This window comes from Pseudorasbora parva, chromosome 22 (assembly GCF_024679245.1).
Source record: "Pseudorasbora parva isolate DD20220531a chromosome 22, ASM2467924v1, whole genome shotgun sequence".
NCBI classification, from domain to species: Eukaryota; Metazoa; Chordata; class Actinopteri; order Cypriniformes; family Gobionidae; genus Pseudorasbora; species Pseudorasbora parva.
This window is the reverse complement of record NC_090193.1, coordinates 8,404,799-8,421,156: the sequence shown is the minus strand read 5'-3', so window position 1 is coordinate 8,421,156 and position 16,358 is coordinate 8,404,799. Positions and strand designations below refer to the sequence as shown.

General features: G+C 41.8%; 9 non-coding genes across 9 annotated transcripts; 7 read left to right on the top strand and 2 right to left on the bottom strand.

Annotated features, from left to right (window-relative positions):
* Positions 1 to 1,054: 1,054 nt before the first annotated feature.
* LOC137059007 (U4 spliceosomal RNA) lies at positions 1,055 to 1,195 on the top strand. The gene has a single exon (XR_010900965.1). It is a non-coding gene; the product is annotated as a U4 spliceosomal RNA (small nuclear RNA).
* A 1,641-nt stretch (positions 1,196 to 2,836) lies between these two features.
* On the top strand, positions 2,837 to 2,977 carry LOC137058968 (U4 spliceosomal RNA). The gene has a single exon (XR_010900929.1). It is a non-coding gene; the product is annotated as a U4 spliceosomal RNA (small nuclear RNA).
* A 901-nt stretch (positions 2,978 to 3,878) lies between these two features.
* Positions 3,879 to 3,960, bottom strand: trnas-acu (transfer RNA serine (anticodon ACU)). The gene has a single exon. It is a non-coding gene; the product is annotated as a tRNA-Ser (tRNA).
* A 658-nt stretch (positions 3,961 to 4,618) lies between these two features.
* Positions 4,619 to 4,759, top strand: LOC137058967 (U4 spliceosomal RNA). The gene has a single exon (XR_010900928.1). It is a non-coding gene; the product is annotated as a U4 spliceosomal RNA (small nuclear RNA).
* A 1,641-nt stretch (positions 4,760 to 6,400) lies between these two features.
* On the top strand, positions 6,401 to 6,541 carry LOC137058990 (U4 spliceosomal RNA). The gene has a single exon (XR_010900950.1). It is a non-coding gene; the product is annotated as a U4 spliceosomal RNA (small nuclear RNA).
* A 1,878-nt stretch (positions 6,542 to 8,419) lies between these two features.
* Positions 8,420 to 8,560, top strand: LOC137058941 (U4 spliceosomal RNA). The gene has a single exon (XR_010900903.1). It is a non-coding gene; the product is annotated as a U4 spliceosomal RNA (small nuclear RNA).
* Positions 8,561 to 10,657: 2,097 nt separating this feature from the next.
* LOC137059005 (U4 spliceosomal RNA) lies at positions 10,658 to 10,798 on the top strand. Its single transcript, XR_010900964.1, has one exon. It is a non-coding gene; the product is annotated as a U4 spliceosomal RNA (small nuclear RNA).
* Positions 10,799 to 12,421: 1,623 nt separating this feature from the next.
* Positions 12,422 to 12,562, top strand: LOC137058939 (U4 spliceosomal RNA). Its single transcript, XR_010900902.1, has one exon. It is a non-coding gene; the product is annotated as a U4 spliceosomal RNA (small nuclear RNA).
* Positions 12,563 to 13,326: 764 nt separating this feature from the next.
* On the bottom strand, positions 13,327 to 13,408 carry trnas-gcu (transfer RNA serine (anticodon GCU)). The gene has a single exon. It is a non-coding gene; the product is annotated as a tRNA-Ser (tRNA).
* Positions 13,409 to 16,358: the final 2,950 nt, after the last annotated feature.

Below are 16,358 nucleotides of genomic sequence, written 5' to 3'. Positions count from 1 at the left end.
TTAAAGTGGTTAAACGTTTAAGCGGTGGTAGGTACATTAAAGCAAAGTGCTTCAAACAACTTTGCCTGGCACTCTCGAACACTAAAGACATCAAACGACGAGGATGGCATTCGAACCCACGCGTGCAGAGCACAATGGATTAGCAGTCCATCGCCTTAACCACTCGGCCACCTCGTCACGTGTCTGCATGAAACTGGGATGTGATGTTTTTCTGCATCTATGTTTAGGATGATTACTTTAAAGTAGTTAAACGTTAAAGCGGTGGTAAGTACGTTAAAGCAAAGTGCTTTAAACAACTTTGCCTGGCACTCTCGAACACTAAAGACAACCATCGTTGAGGATGGGATTCAAACCCACGCGTGCAGAGCACAATGGATTAGCAGTCCATCGGCTTAACCACTCGGCCACCTCGTCCCATGTCTGAAGGGACAGAATTCGTGCTTTGCAGCCACTATCATTAACACAACGGAGAAAAAGTTTACCTTAATGTGTTGTAAAAATGTTGAGGTGATGAGAGATTCGAGCCTTAGACTGACCAGCAAGAAGCAATGTATTATTTTGGTTAGGAGACTCACATTTGTGTTGATGGAAGGAGATGTGCTTATGTTTTTTTGTGTGCTGATTTTACTTTATTGGAAAGAACCTAGAGAGAAAGCCTGAGTCTAGAAAAACATAGCATAGCTGGCATTGATCCTACCTCAGAAAATGTTTGCAGTGTCCTTGCACTCTTCATTATCCTACCCAACCTCGTAGAGGGCATGCTGAATCAATGCTGAACTCAAATATGTTCTTAGAGACTGAGCATTATGATCCCGCCCCTTTGCTGCCAGAATACCCATAATTCTCTGCTCCCAGATGTACCGAAGCAGTGCAGTTTTTTGAGTGAGAAGAGGACAATGAATAAATCTTTTTGTGCATTTCCCTCGCCTCTTTCATAGTCACACTATGAAGCCATCAGTGCCAGAAGCTGATTGCATAGCAGTTTAAAGCTTGATACCATCCTGTCGTTCCATGTCCAGATATGTGCATCGAAGATGTTGTGATGTTTTATGGCATTCTTTCGCAGAGGCAATACCGTAGCCTATGAGGTTTATCCGAGGCGTGATCTTTGCTGGTTGAAAACTTTACCCAATACCCCGCTAGGTTGACTTGAAATACAGTCAGCCTTGGCAATTTTTGTCAGTCTCTTTGGAGACTTATGAACTTGTTGAAAAGAATCCTTTGTTCCTGTTGTCTGCTGTTTCTTAAACGGTTGTGAATCCATGAACACAGAGAAGTTTCGGCTTCTCAGATTTTGGGCTTTTCTCAGCCAATCTCTGTAGTACTTTGGAGTTTCTTACGTCCATGTCCAAGCACCAGAGAAGTTGTTTTATTGATCCTGTAATCAGAATGTTATCAGATATTAACCCAAGCTTTTTTGCTGTTATCAATAAAATGTAATTCAGTTAAAGCTTGCCATGATGTGTTGTAAACAGTTGGATGATGCAAGCAGCATCCCTGCAGTTGACTTTTTTTTACTAGGATCTCCGTAGAGCAAAATAGGCTAGCCTAAATGGGGGTACATTAAAGCAAAGTGCTTTAAACAACTTTGCCTGGCACTCTCGAACACCAAAGACAACCATCGTTGAGGATGGGTTTCAAACCCACATGTGCAGAGCACAATGGATTAGCAGTCCATCGCCTTAACCACTCAGCCACCTCGTCACGCGTCTGCATTGAACTGGGATGTGGTGTTTTTCTGCAGCTATGTTTAGGATGATTACTTTAAAGTAGTTAAACGTTAAAGCGGTGGTAAGTACGTTAAAGCAAAGTGCTTTAAACAACTTTGCTTGGCACTCTCGAACACCAAAGACAACCATCGTTGAGGATGGGTTTCAAACCCACACATGCAGAGCACAATGGATTAGCAGTCCATCACCTTAACCACTCAGCCACCTCGTCACGCTGCTGCATTAAACTGGGATGTGGTGTTTTTCTGCAGCTATGTTTAGGATGATTACTTTAAAGTAGTTAAACGTTAAAGCGGTGGTAAGTACGTTAAAGCAAAGTGCTTTAAACAACTTTGCCTGGCACTCTCGTACACTAAAGACAACCATCGTTGAGGATGGGATTCAAACCCACGCGTGTAGAGCACAATGGATTAGTAGTCCATCGGCTTAACCACTCGGCCACCTCGTCCCATGTCTGAAGGTCCCATGTCCCGTCCCATGACAGAATTCGTGCTTTGCAGCCACTATCATTAACACAACAGAGAAAAAGTTTACCTTAATGTGTTGTAAAAATGTTGAGGTGATGAGAGATTCGAGCTTTAGACTGACCAGCAAGAAGCAATGTATTATTTTGGTTAGGAGACTCACATTTGTGTTGATGGATGGAGATGTGCTTATGTTTTTTTGTGTGCTGATTTTACTTTATTGGAAAGAACCTAGAGAGAAAGCCTGAGTCTAGAAAAACATACCATAGCTGGCATTGATCCTACCTCAGAAAATGTTTGCAGTGTCCTTGCACTCTTCATTATCCTACCCAACCTCGTAGAGGGCATGCTGAATCAATCCTGAACTCAAATATGTTCTTAGAGACTGAGCATTATGATCCCGCCCCTTTGCTGCCAGAATACCCATAATTCTCTGCTCCCAGATGTACCGAAGCAGTGCAATTTTTTGAGTGAGAAGAGGACAATGAATAAATCTTTTTGTGCATTTCCCTCGCCTCTTTCATAGTCACACTATGAAGCCATCAGTGCCAGAAGCTGATTGCATAGCAGTTTAAAGCTTGATACCATCCTGTCGTTCCATGTCCAGATATGTGCATCGAAGATGTTGTGATGTTTTAGGGCATTCTTTCGCAGAGGCAATATTGTAGCCTATGAGGTTTATCCGAGGCGTGATCTTTGCTGGTTGAAAACTTTACCCAATACCCCGCTAGGTTGACTTGAAATACAGTCAGCCTTGGCAATTTTTGTCAGTCTCTTTGGAGACTTATGAACTTGTTGAAAAGAATCCTTTGTTCCTGTTGTCTGCTGTTTCTTAAACGGTTGTGAATCCATGAACACGGAGAAGTTTCGGCTTCTCAGATTTTGGGCTTTTCTCAGCCAATCTCTGTAGTACTTTGGAGTTTCTTACGCCCATGTCCAAGCACCAGAGAAGTTGTTTTATTGATCCTGTAATCAGAATGTTATCAGATATTAACCCAAGCTTTTTTGCTGTTATCAATAAAATGTAATTCAGTTAAAGCTTGCCATAATGTGTTGTAAACAGTTGGATGATGCAAGCAGCATCCCTGCAGTTGACTTTTTTTTACTAGGATCTCCGTAGAGCAAAATGGGCTAGCCTAAATGGGGGTACATTAAAGCAAAGTGCTTCAAAAAACTTTGCCTGGCTCTCTCGAACACTAAAGACATTAAACAATGAGGATGGGATTCGAACTCACGCGTGCAGAGCACAATGGATTTGCAGTCAATATCCTTAACCACTTGGCCACCTCGTCACGCGTCTGCATAAAACTGGGATGTTGTGTTTTTCTGCATCTATGTTTAGGATAATTACTTTAAAGTGGTTAAACGTTAAAGCGGTGGTAGGTACATTAAAGCAAAGTGCTTCAAACAACTTTGCCTGGCACTCTCGAACACTAAAGACATCAAACGACGAGGATGGGATTCGAAGCCACGCGTGCAGAGCACAATGGATTAGCAGTCCATCGCCTTAACCACTCGGCCACCTCGTTACGCGGCTGCGTTAAACTGGGATGTGGTGTTTTTCTGCAGCTATGTTTAGGATGATTACTTTAAAGTAGTTAAACGTTAAAGCGGTGGTAAGTACGTTAAAGCAAAGTGATGTAAACAACTTTGCCTGGCACTCTCGAACACTAAAGACAACCATCGTTGAGGATGGGATTCGAACCCACGCGTGCAGAGCACAATGGATTAGTAGTCCATCGGCTTAACCACTCGGCCACCTCGTCCCATGTCTGAAGGTCCCATGTCCCGTCCCATGACAGAATTCGTGCTTTGCAGCCACTATCATTAACACAACAGAGAAAAAGTTTACCTTAATGTGTTGTAAAAATGTTGAGGTGATGAGAGATTCGAGCTTTAGACTGACCAGCAAGAAGCAATGTATTATTTTGGTTAGGAGACTCACATTTGTGTTGATGGATGGAGATGTGCTTATGTTTTTTTGTGTGCTGATTTTACTTTATTGGAAAGAACCTAGAGAGAAAGCCTGAGTCTAGAAAAACATACCATAGCTGGCATTGATCCTACCTCAGAAAATGTTTGCAGTGTCCTTGCACTCTTCATTATCCTACCCAACCTCGTAGAGGGCATGCTGAATCAATCCTGAACTCAAATATGTTCTTAGAGACTGAGCATTATGATCCCGCCCCTTTGCTGCCAGAATACCCATAATTCTCTGCTCCCAGATGTACCGAAGCAGTGCAATTTTTTGAGTGAGAAGAGGACAATGAATAAATCTTTTTGTGCATTTCCCTCGCCTCTTTCATAGTCACACTATGAAGCCATCAGTGCCAGAAGCTGATTGCATAGCAGTTTAAAGCTTGATACCATCCTGTCGTTCCATGTCCAGATATGTGCATCGAAGATGTTGTGATGTTTTAGGGCATTCTTTCGCAGAGGCAATATTGTAGCCTATGAGGTTTATCCGAGGCGTGATCTTTGCTGGTTGAAAACTTTACCCAATACCCCGCTAGGTTGACTTGAAATACAGTCAGCCTTGGCAATTTTTGTCAGTCTCTTTGGAGACTTATGAACTTGTTGAAAAGAATCCTTTGTTCCTGTTGTCTGCTGTTTCTTAAACGGTTGTGAATCCATGAACACGGAGAAGTTTCGGCTTCTCAGATTTTGGGCTTTTCTCAGCCAATCTCTGTAGTACTTTGGAGTTTCTTACGCCCATGTCCAAGCACCAGAGAAGTTGTTTTATTGATCCTGTAATCAGAATGTTATCAGATATTAACCCAAGCTTTTTTGCTGTTATCAATAAAATGTAATTCAGTTAAAGCTTGCCATGATGTGTTGTAAACAGTTGGATGATGCAAGCAGCATCCCTGCAGTTGACTTTTTTTTACTAGGATCTCCGTAGAGCAAAATGGGCTAGCCTAAATGGGGGTACATTAAAGCAAAGTGCTTCAAAAAACTTTGCCTGGCTCTCTCGAACACTAAAGACATTAAACAATGAGGATGGGATTCGAACTCACGCGTGCAGAGCACAATGGATTTGCAGTCAATATCCTTAACCACTTGGCCACCTCGTCACGCGTCTGCATAAAACTGGGATGTTGTGTTTTTCTGCATCTATGTTTAGGATAATTACTTTAAAGTGGTTAAACGTTAAAGCGGTGGTAGGTACATTAAAGCAAAGTGCTTCAAACAACTTTGCCTGGCACTCTCGAACACTAAAGACATCAAACGACGAGGATGGGATTCGAAGCCACGCGTGCAGAGCACAATGGATTAGCAGTCCATCGCCTTAACCACTCGGCCACCTCGTTACGCGGCTGCGTTAAACTGGGATGTGGTGTTTTTCTGCAGCTATGTTTAGGATGATTACTTTAAAGTAGTTAAACGTTAAAGCGGTGGTAAGTACGTTAAAGCAAAGTGATGTAAACAACTTTGCCTGGCACTCTCGAACACTAAAGACAACCATCGTTGAGGATGAGATTCGAACCCACGCGTGCAGAGCACAATGGATTAGCAATCCATCGGCTTAACCACTCGGCCACCTCGTCCCATGCCTGAAGGTCCCATGTCCCGTCCCATGACAGAATTCGTGCTTTGCAGCCACTATCATTAACACAACGGAGAAAAAGTTTACCTTAATGTGTTGTAAAAATGTTGAAGTGATGAGAGATTCGAGCCTTAGACTGACCAGCAAGAAGCAATGTATTATTTTGGTTAGGAGACTCACATTTGTGTTGATGGAAGGAGATGTGCTTATGTTTTTTTGTGTGCTGATTTTACTTTATTGGAAAGAACCTAGAGAGAAAGCCTGAGTCTAGAAAAACATAGCATAGCTGGCATTGATCCTACCTCAGAAAATGTTTGCAGTGTCCTTGCACTCTTCATTATCCTACCCAACCTCGTAGAGGGCATGCTGAATCAATCCTGAACTCAAATATGTTCTTAGAGACTGAGCATTATGATCCCGCCCCTTTGCTGCCAGAATACCCATAATTCTCTGCTCCCAGATGTACCGAAGCAGTGCAATTTTTTGAGTGAGAAGAGGACAATGAATAAATCTTTTTGTGTATTTCCCTCGCCTCTTTCATAGTCACACTATGAAGCCATCAGTGCCAGAAGCTGATTGCATAGCAGTTTAAAGCTTGATACCATCCTGTCGTTCCATGTCCAGATATGTGCATCGAAGATGTTGTGATGTTTTAGGGCATTCTTTCGCAGAGGCAATATCGTAGCCTATGAGGTTTATCCGAGGCGTGATCTTTGCTGGTTGAAAACTTTACCCAATACCCTGCTAGGTTGACTTGAAATACAGTCAGCCTTGGCAATTTTTGTCAGTCTCTTTGGAGACTTATCAACTTGTTGAAAAGAATCCTTTGTTCCTGTTGTCTGCTGTTTCTTAAACGGTTGTGAATCCATGAACACGGAGAAGTTTCGGCTTCTCAGATTTTGGGCTTTTCTCAGCCAATCTCTGTAGTACTTTGGAGTTTCTTACGCCCATGTCCAAGCACCAGAGAAGTTGTTTTATTGATCCTGTAATCAGAATGTTATCAGATATTAACCCAAGCTTTTTTGCTGTTATCAATAAAATGTAATTCAGTTAAAGCTTGCCATGATGTGTTGTAAACAGTTGGATGATGCAAGCAGCATCCCTGCAGTTGACTTTTTTTTACTAGGATCTCCGTAGAGCAAAATAGGCTAGCCTAAATGGGGGTACATTAAAGCAAAGTGCTTCAAAAAACTTTGCCTGGCTCTCTCGAACACTAAAGACATCAAACAATGAGGATGGGATTCGAACTCACGCGTGCAGAGCACAATGGATTTGCAGTCAATATCCTTAACCACTTGGCCACCTCGTCACGCGTCTGCATAAAATTGGGATGTTGTGTTTTTCTGCAGCTATGTTTAGGATGATTACTTTAAAGTAGTTAAACGTTAAAGCGGTGGTAGGTACGTTAAAGCAAAGTGCTTTAAACAACTTTGCCTGGCACTCTCGAACACTAAAGACATCAAACGACGAGGATGGGATTCGAACTCACGCGTGCAGAGCACAATGGATTTGCAGTCAATATCCTTAACCACTTGGCCACCTCGTCACGCGTCTGCATAAAACTGGGATGTTGTGTTTTTCTGCATCTATGTTTAGGATAATTACTTTAAAGTGGTTAAACGTTAAAGCGGTGGTAGGTACATTAAAGCAAAGTGCTTCAAACAACTTTGCCTGGCACTCTCGAACACTAAAGACATCAAACGACGAGGATGGGATTCGAAGCCACGCGTGCAGGGCACAATGGATTAGCAGTCCATCGCCTTAACCACTCGGCCACCTCGTTACGCGGCTGCATTAAACTGGGATGTGGTGTTTTTCTGCAGCTATGTTTAGGATGATTACTTTAAAGTAGTTAAACGTTAAAGCGGTGGTAAGTACGTTAAAGCAAAGTGATGTAAACAACTTTGCCTGGCACTCTCGAACACTAAAGACAACCATCGTTGAGGATGATATTCGAACCCAAGTGTGCAGAGCACATTGGATTAGCAGTCCATCGGCTTAACCACTCGGCCACCTCGTCCCATGCCTGAAGGTCCCATGTCCCGTCCCATGACAGAATTTGTGCTTTGCAGCCACTATCATTAACACAACGGAGAAAAAGTTTACATTAATGTGTTGTAAAAATGTTGAGGTGATGAGAGATTCGAGCCTTAGACTGACCAGCAAGAAGCAATGTATTATTTTGGTTAGGAGACTCACATTTGTGTTGATGGAAGGAGATGTGCTTATGTTTTTTTGTGTGCTGATTTTACTTTATTGGAAAGAACCTAGAGAGAAAGCCTGAGTCTAGAAAAACATAGCATAGCTGGCATTGATCCTACCTCAGAAAATGTTTGCAGTGTCCTTGCACTCTTCATTATCCTACCCAACCTCGTAGAGGGCATGCTGAATCAATCCTGAACTCAAATATGTTCTTAGAGACTGAGCATTATGACCCCGCCCCTTTGCTGCCAGAATACCCATAATTCTCTGCTCCCAGATGTACCGAAGCAGTGCAATTTTTTGAGTGAGAAGAGGACAATGAATAAATCTTTTTGTGCATTTCCCTCGCCTCTTTCATAGTCACACTATGAAGCCATCAGTGCCAGAAGCTGATTGCATAGCAGTTTAAAGCTTGATACCATCCTGTCGTTCCATGTCCAGATATGTGCATCGAAGATGTTGTGATGTTGTAGGGCATTCTTTCGCAGAGGCAATATCGTAGCCTATGAGGTTTATCCGAGGCGTGATCTTTGCTGGTTGAAAACTTTACCCAATACCCCGCTAGGTTGACTTGAAATACAGTCAGCCTTGGCAATTTTTGTCAGTCTCTTTGGAGACTTATCAACTTGTTGAAAAGAATCCTTTGTTCCTGTTGTCTGCTGTTTCTTAAACGGTTGTGAATCCATGAACACGGAGAAGTTTCGGCTTCTCAGATTTTGGGCTTTTCTCAGCCAATCTCAGTAGTACTTTGGAGTTTCTTACGCCCATGTCCAAGCACCAGAGAAGTTGTTTTATTGATCCTGTAATCAGAATGTTATCAGATATTAACCCAAGCTTTTTTGCTGTTATCAATAAAATGTAATTCAGTTAAAGCTTGCCATGATGTGTTGTAAACAGTTGGATGATGCAAGCAGCATCCCTGCAGTTGACTTTTTTTTACTAGGATCTCCGTAGAGCAAAATGGGCTAGCCTAAATGGGGGTACATTAAAGCAAAGTGCTTCAAAAAACTTTGCCTGGCTCTCTCGAACACTAAAGACATTAAACAATGAGGATGGGATTCGAACTCATGCGTGCAGAGCACAATGGATTTGCAGTCAATATCCTTAACCACTTGGCCACCTCGTCACGTGTCTGCATAAAACTGGGATGTTGTGTTTTTCTGCATCTATGTTTAGGATGATTACTTTAAAGTGGTTAAACGTTAAAGCTGTGGTAGGTACATTAAAGCAAAGTGCTTCAAACAACTTTGCCTGGCACTCTCGAACACTAAAGACATCAAACGACGAGGATGGGATTCGAAGCCACGCGTGCAGAGCACAATGGATTAGCAGTCCATCGCCTTAACCACTCGGCCACCTCGTCTCACGTCTGCATAAAACTGGGCTCTGGTGTTTTTCTGCAGCTATGTTTAGGATGATTACTTTAAAGTAGTTAAACGTTAAAGCGGTGGTAAGTACTTTAAAGCAAAGTGCTTTAAAAAACTTTGCCTGGCACTCTCGAACACCAAAGACAACCATCGTTGAGGATGGGTTTCAAACCCACACGTGCAGAGCACAATGGATTAGCAGTCCATCGCCTTAACCACTCAGCCACCTCGTCACGCGGCTGCATTAAACTGGGATGTGGTGTTTTTCTGCAGCTATGTTTAGGATGATTACTTTAAAGTGGTTAAACGTTTAAGCGGTGGTAGGTACATTAAAGCAAAGTGCTTCAAACAACTTTGCCTGGCACTCTCGAACACTAAAGACATCAAACGACGAGGATGGCATTCGAACCCACGCGTGCAGAGCACAATGGATTAGCAGTCCATCGCCTTAACCACTCGGCCACCTCGTCACGTGTCTGCATGAAACTGGGATGTGATGTTTTTCTGCATCTATGTTTAGGATGATTACTTTAAAGTAGTTAAACGTTAAAGCGGTGGTAAGTACGTTAAAGCAAAGTGCTTTAAACAACTTTGCCTGGCACTCTCGAACACTAAAGACAACCATCGTTGAGGATGGGATTCAAACCCACGCGTGCAGAGCACAATGGATTAGCAGTCCATCGGCTTAACCACTCGGCCACCTCGTCCCATGTCTGAAGGGACAGAATTCGTGCTTTGCAGCCACTATCATTAACACAACGGAGAAAAAGTTTACCTTAATGTGTTGTAAAAATGTTGAGGTGATGAGAGATTCGAGCCTTAGACTGACCAGCAAGAAGCAATGTATTATTTTGGTTAGGAGACTCACATTTGTGTTGATGGAAGGAGATGTGCTTATGTTTTTTTGTGTGCTGATTTTACTTTATTGGAAAGAACCTAGAGAGAAAGCCTGAGTCTAGAAAAACATAGCATAGCTGGCATTGATCCTACCTCAGAAAATGTTTGCAGTGTCCTTGCACTCTTCATTATCCTACCCAACCTCGTAGAGGGCATGCTGAATCAATGCTGAACTCAAATATGTTCTTAGAGACTGAGCATTATGATCCCGCCCCTTTGCTGCCAGAATACCCATAATTCTCTGCTCCCAGATGTACCGAAGCAGTGCAGTTTTTTGAGTGAGAAGAGGACAATGAATAAATCTTTTTGTGCATTTCCCTCGCCTCTTTCATAGTCACACTATGAAGCCATCAGTGCCAGAAGCTGATTGCATAGCAGTTTAAAGCTTGATACCATCCTGTCGTTCCATGTCCAGATATGTGCATCGAAGATGTTGTGATGTTTTATGGCATTCTTTCGCAGAGGCAATACCGTAGCCTATGAGGTTTATCCGAGGCGTGATCTTTGCTGGTTGAAAACTTTACCCAATACCCCGCTAGGTTGACTTGAAATACAGTCAGCCTTGGCAATTTTTGTCAGTCTCTTTGGAGACTTATGAACTTGTTGAAAAGAATCCTTTGTTCCTGTTGTCTGCTGTTTCTTAAACGGTTGTGAATCCATGAACACGGAGAAGTTTCGGCTTCTCAGATTTTGGGCTTTTCTCAGCCAATCTCTGTAGTACTTTGGAGTTTCTTACGCCCATGTCCAAGCACCAGAGAAGTTGTTTTATTGATCCTGTAATCAGAATGTTATCAGATATTAACCCAAGCTTTTTTGCTGTTATCAATAAAATGTAATTCAGTTAAAGCTTGCCATGATGTGTTGTAAACAGTTGGATGATGCAAGCAGCATCCCTGCAGTTGACTTTTTTTTACTAGGATCTCCGTAGAGCAAAATGGGCTAGCCTAAATGGGGGTACATTAAAGCAAAGTGCTTCAAAAAACTTTGCCTGGCTCTCTCGAACACTAAAGACATTAAACAATGAGGATGGGATTCGAACTCACGCGTGCAGAGCACAATGGATTTGCAGTCAATATCCTTAACCACTTGGCCACCTCGTCACGCGTCTGCATAAAACTGGGATGTTGTGTTTTTCTGCATCTATGTTTAGGATAATTACTTTAAAGTGGTTAAACGTTAAAGCGGTGGTAGGTACATTAAAGCAAAGTGCTTCAAACAACTTTGCCTGGCACTCTCGAACACTAAAGACATCAAACGACGAGGATGGGATTCGAAGCCACGCGTGCAGAGCACAATGGATTAGCAGTCCATCGCCTTAACCACTCGGCCACCTCGTCACGTGTCTGCATGAAACTGGGATGTGATGTTTTTCTGCATCTATGTTTAGGATGATTACTTTAAAGTAGTTAAACGTTAAAGCGGTGGTAAGTACGTTAAAGCAAAGTGCTTTAAACAACTTTGCCTGGCACTCTCGAACACTAAAGACAACCATCGTTGAGGATGGGATTCAAACCCACGCGTGCAGAGCACAATGGATTAGCAGTCCATCGGCTTAACCACTCAGCCACCTCATCCCATGTCTGAAGGGACAGAATTCGTGCTTTGCAGCCACTATCATTAACACAACGGAGAAAAAGTTTACCTTAATGTGTTGTAAAAATGTTGAGGTGATGAGAGATTCGAGCCTTAGACTGACCAGCAAGAAGCAATGTATTATTTTGGTTAGGAGACTCACATTTGTGTTGATGGAAGGAGATGTGCTTATGTTTTTTTGTGTGCTGATTTTACTTTATTGGAAAGAACCTAGAGAGAAAGCCTGAGTCTAGAAAAACATAGCATAGCTGGCATTGATCCTATCTCAGAAAATGTTTGCAGTGTCCTTGCACTCTTCATTATCCTACCCAACCTCGTAGAGGGCATGCTGAATCAATCCTGAACTCAAATATGTTCTTAGAGACTGAGCATTATGATCCCGCCCCTTTGCTGCCAGAATACCCATAATTCTCTCCTCCCAGATGTACCGAAGCAGTGCAATTTTTTGAGTGAGAAGAGGACAATGAATAAATCTTTTCGTGCATTTCCCTCGCCTCTTTCATAGTCACACTATGAAGCCATCAGTGCCAGAAGCTGATTGCATAGCAGTTTAAAGCTTGATACCATCCTGTCGTTCCATGTCCAGATATGTGCATCGAAGATGTTGTGATGTTTTAGGGCATTCTTTCGCAGAGGCAATATCGTAGCCTATGAGGTTTATCCGAGGCGTGATCTTTGCTGGTTGAAAACTTTACCCAATACCCCGCTAGGTTGACTTGAAATACAGTCAGCCTTGGCAATTTTTGTCAGTCTCTTTGGAGACTTATCAACTTGTTGAAAAGAATCCTTTGTTCCTGTTGTCTGCTGTTTCTAAATGGTTGTGAATCCATGAACCCGGAGAAGTTTCGGCTTCTCAGATTTTGGGCTTTTCTCAGCCAATCTCTGTAGTACTTTGGAGTTTCTTACGCCCATGTCCAAGCACCAGAGAAGTTGTTTTATTGATCCTGTAATCAGAATGTTATCAGATATTAACCCAAGCTTTTTTGCTGTTATCAATAAAATGTAATTCAGTTAAAGCTTGCCATGATGTGTTGTAAACAGTTGGATGATGCAAGCAGCATCCCTGCAGTTGACTTTTTTTTACTAGGATCACGCGTGCAGAGTACAATGGATTAGCAGTCCATCGCCTTAACCACTCGGCCACCTGGTCACGCGTCTGCATGAAACTGGGATGTGGTGTTTTTCTGCATCTATGTTTAGGATGATTACTTTAAAGTGGTTAAACGTTAAAGCTGTAGTAGGTACATTAAAGCAAAGTGCTTCAAACAACTTTGCCTGGCACTCTCGAACACTAAAGACATCAAACGACGAGGATGGGATTCGAACCCACGCGTGCAGAGCACAATGGATTAGCAGTCCGTCTCCTTAACCACTCGGCCACCTCGTCACGTGTCTGCATGAAACTGGAATGTGGTGTTTTTCTGCAGCTATATTTAGGATGATTACTTTAAAGCAGTGGTAGGTACATTAAAGCAAAGTGCTTCAAACAACTTTGCCTGGCACTCTCGAACACTAAAGACATCAAACGACGAGGATGGGATTCGAACCCACGCGTGCAGAGCACAATGGATTAGCAGTCCATCGCCTTAACCACTCGGCCACCTCGTCACACGTCTGCATGAAATTGGAATGTGGTGTTTTTCTGCAGCTATATTTAGGATGATTACTTTAAAGCGGTGGTCGGTACATTAAAGCAAAGTGCTTCAAACAACTTTGCCTGGCACTCTCGAACACTAAAAACATCAATCAACGAGGATGGGATTCGAACCCACGCGTGCAGAGCACAATGGATTAGCAGTCTGAAAGAATCTAAAATATTCAAAGATATTTGATATTTTTCTTTGAACAAAGACATTTGTTTTACTGTGTTTCACCCCCCTCTCTCTTATCAGTGGGGCTGTTTGGGATTCCTAAAGACAAAGAGATGTTTAGGGCCTGTAGGCCAAATGGTGCCACACCTGTAGTACAGTGGGGGAAGTCTGGTCTGACTGGTCAGTTTGAATGTCTCAGGGTTTCAGTCACATGGTCAAGGGATGTATAAAAGAAGATTACAACTGTTGCTCGGGGGTTTTCTTTTCTCGAGGTCTTCTTCCTCTGAAGGTCTCTCTTTTTTCTCTCTCTTTTTCTCTGGCTGTCTCTTCTAGGGCCTTCTCTGGCTCTTCTCTTTGCTCTCTCTCTTTCTATCTTTCTATCTCTCTTTATCTCTCAGGTAACATTCTATACATGCTGGGTACGATTAATGGTATAAGTTTTCTCATCTCATTCATCTATTTTGTAACTATTTTAAGTGTAACCATAACCGGATTTTGTCATTAAATTCTTTCAATTATAAATGAATTGCTAACTAGTTTTGGTTTGGTATTGACTTTGAAGTGCTCCCTATTGCAATACAATATAGTCACATTAAAGCAACGCTCTCCCACATATTTTGCTATTGTAACTGCGCTTATTTCCGTCGTTGGTATAAGTTGCAGTGGGTGGTTATAGACAAGAAATGTACAGTTTTCTACCATCACGCTGATAACGTTTCTTTAGTCGTTCGGCAACCCTGCAGTCAGAACCACTGTAGGCGATCCACCCTTACAGATGGTGCCGAAACCCGGGATCCCTTGCAGTGAATTTTCTGAAATTCATCAGAATGAGGACATTTTTCCACAATTGATCTTGTGTTTGGATTAAAGCTGGCCTTCTGACTAAGGATTGGGTAAGTCTGTTTTCATTGTTTATGAATTGTATGAAACAGAACTTCATCCAAGAAGAAGGTTTTAAACAGCTTCAATACACTCATTACTGTACAATCCGAGAATATTCAGAATATCACCTCGGGATGGAAGGGAACATTTTTGATAAAAGTGAGATATTGTTTGCTATATGGAGCGAAAAAGTTGAGCCTACCTTGTCCAAACTTAAGAAAGAGTATATTGGAATCAACAGTTCAGATGATGAAATGCTTAATTGGTGGGACATAATTGGCAAACACCAAAAGAAATCAAAACATGGTGAAATAATTGAGGCTTTAAACTTCATAAGTTGTAAAAGGCTACATAATGTTGTGACACCATTTCTATTATCAAGTCTAGAGGCTAAATGTAAAGCAATTGATTCTAAAAATGCTGAAGCAGAAAAGTCTGAGGCAAAGATTCAATATCTTCAAGCACAGCTAGATAAATTACTAGCTGATCAGTTAGCCCTGACTGAGAAGTGTAAAAATCACAAGGAGACCATTGCAGATCTCAAGGCTAAGCTAATAGCTAAAAAGTCCATGCATCCCAAAACGCTTAACAGCGATGGGACTAAAACGCATGTTCAATCTAATGAATCTGAAACGTTTAGTTCAGAAAATGCATGTGCAACTCAAGGAAGTGTGCCTATTTCAGTTCTTAAGGTGATGCAGCACCGCAATAGCGCAGAGTCATGTACCAGTACGCTTCGTGTTCAAGCATTAGAGAGTCATAAAAATCCTCAAACTCCAGGAGAACATAGCAGACAAACCTATGGCAAAGAGAACAGGTTTTGCAGTTCCTGTCAGAAAATAGGCCATTCAGAGGTAAAATGCTGGTCACTGGGCCGAGGTCGACCTCCACCTTACTTTCAGAAAGATAGGAAATTCCTTTCTAAGGGCAAAGATTATCGCTCATTTGCAGGTAAAACTCTCAGTGAGTTAACTGCATTGTTTATGCAAGGCCTTCAACTATTGACCTCACTGGCTAGTGGGCTAGCAGCCTAACAGCAGTGAGTTTAATAGTTAAACATCCAAATTGCAATGATCCTGTTTGTATTTTCAAATTTGTAATTGTATTAACGCATTGTGCGCATTGAACACATATTATAGTTGTTTGTGTTAATAAATACACATAGACTTGTTAAGTTTATTCTTTAAAACACATGATTGCTTTACTGTAAGTGTTCTATGAAACACTTAGGATAAAGGTTGTAGATGCTATGCATTCTAGACCATGTATCTTGTGAAAATTGGAATAACTTTAGTACTTGAATTGTAAAGCAATTTTAAGTTTCATGTGTTTCTATGTTGAGTTTGTTTGTCTCCTAAGTGGAAAACTCTGCTATTTTCCATATAGCTGAAGTAAAACCATGTACAGGAGCATAGAATTGCCATTTTGGCTACAGTGTAATTTACAATTGCATTAACCATGAAAATGCTTTCATCACAGCAGGATTCAGTCACTCTGCACTTTATCATGCTCCTTAACTCAAACATTGGTGGGGGATATGTTGAGCCAACCACACCTCACTCACATTCTCAGCTGGCTGCCTGTTCAACAGGACCAAATTTACATCACAATTGTAACCCCTCCTCACCATGTTTGGGGCATGATTCACACATAGCCACAGCTAAATGCATTCACATAGATTTGATCTTCACACACAAAGTCAAATCTACATCTGCCTCATAAAAATTCTTTACATCTAGACTGTATTATAACTGTGAATTTCTTCCAGTTATTGTTTGTTTTGTTTTTCTTTGATTTACTAATTCAGTTAGTAATTATTTGTCTCACCAAGTTAAATATCAAAATTTACGTTAGTATTTCTCATT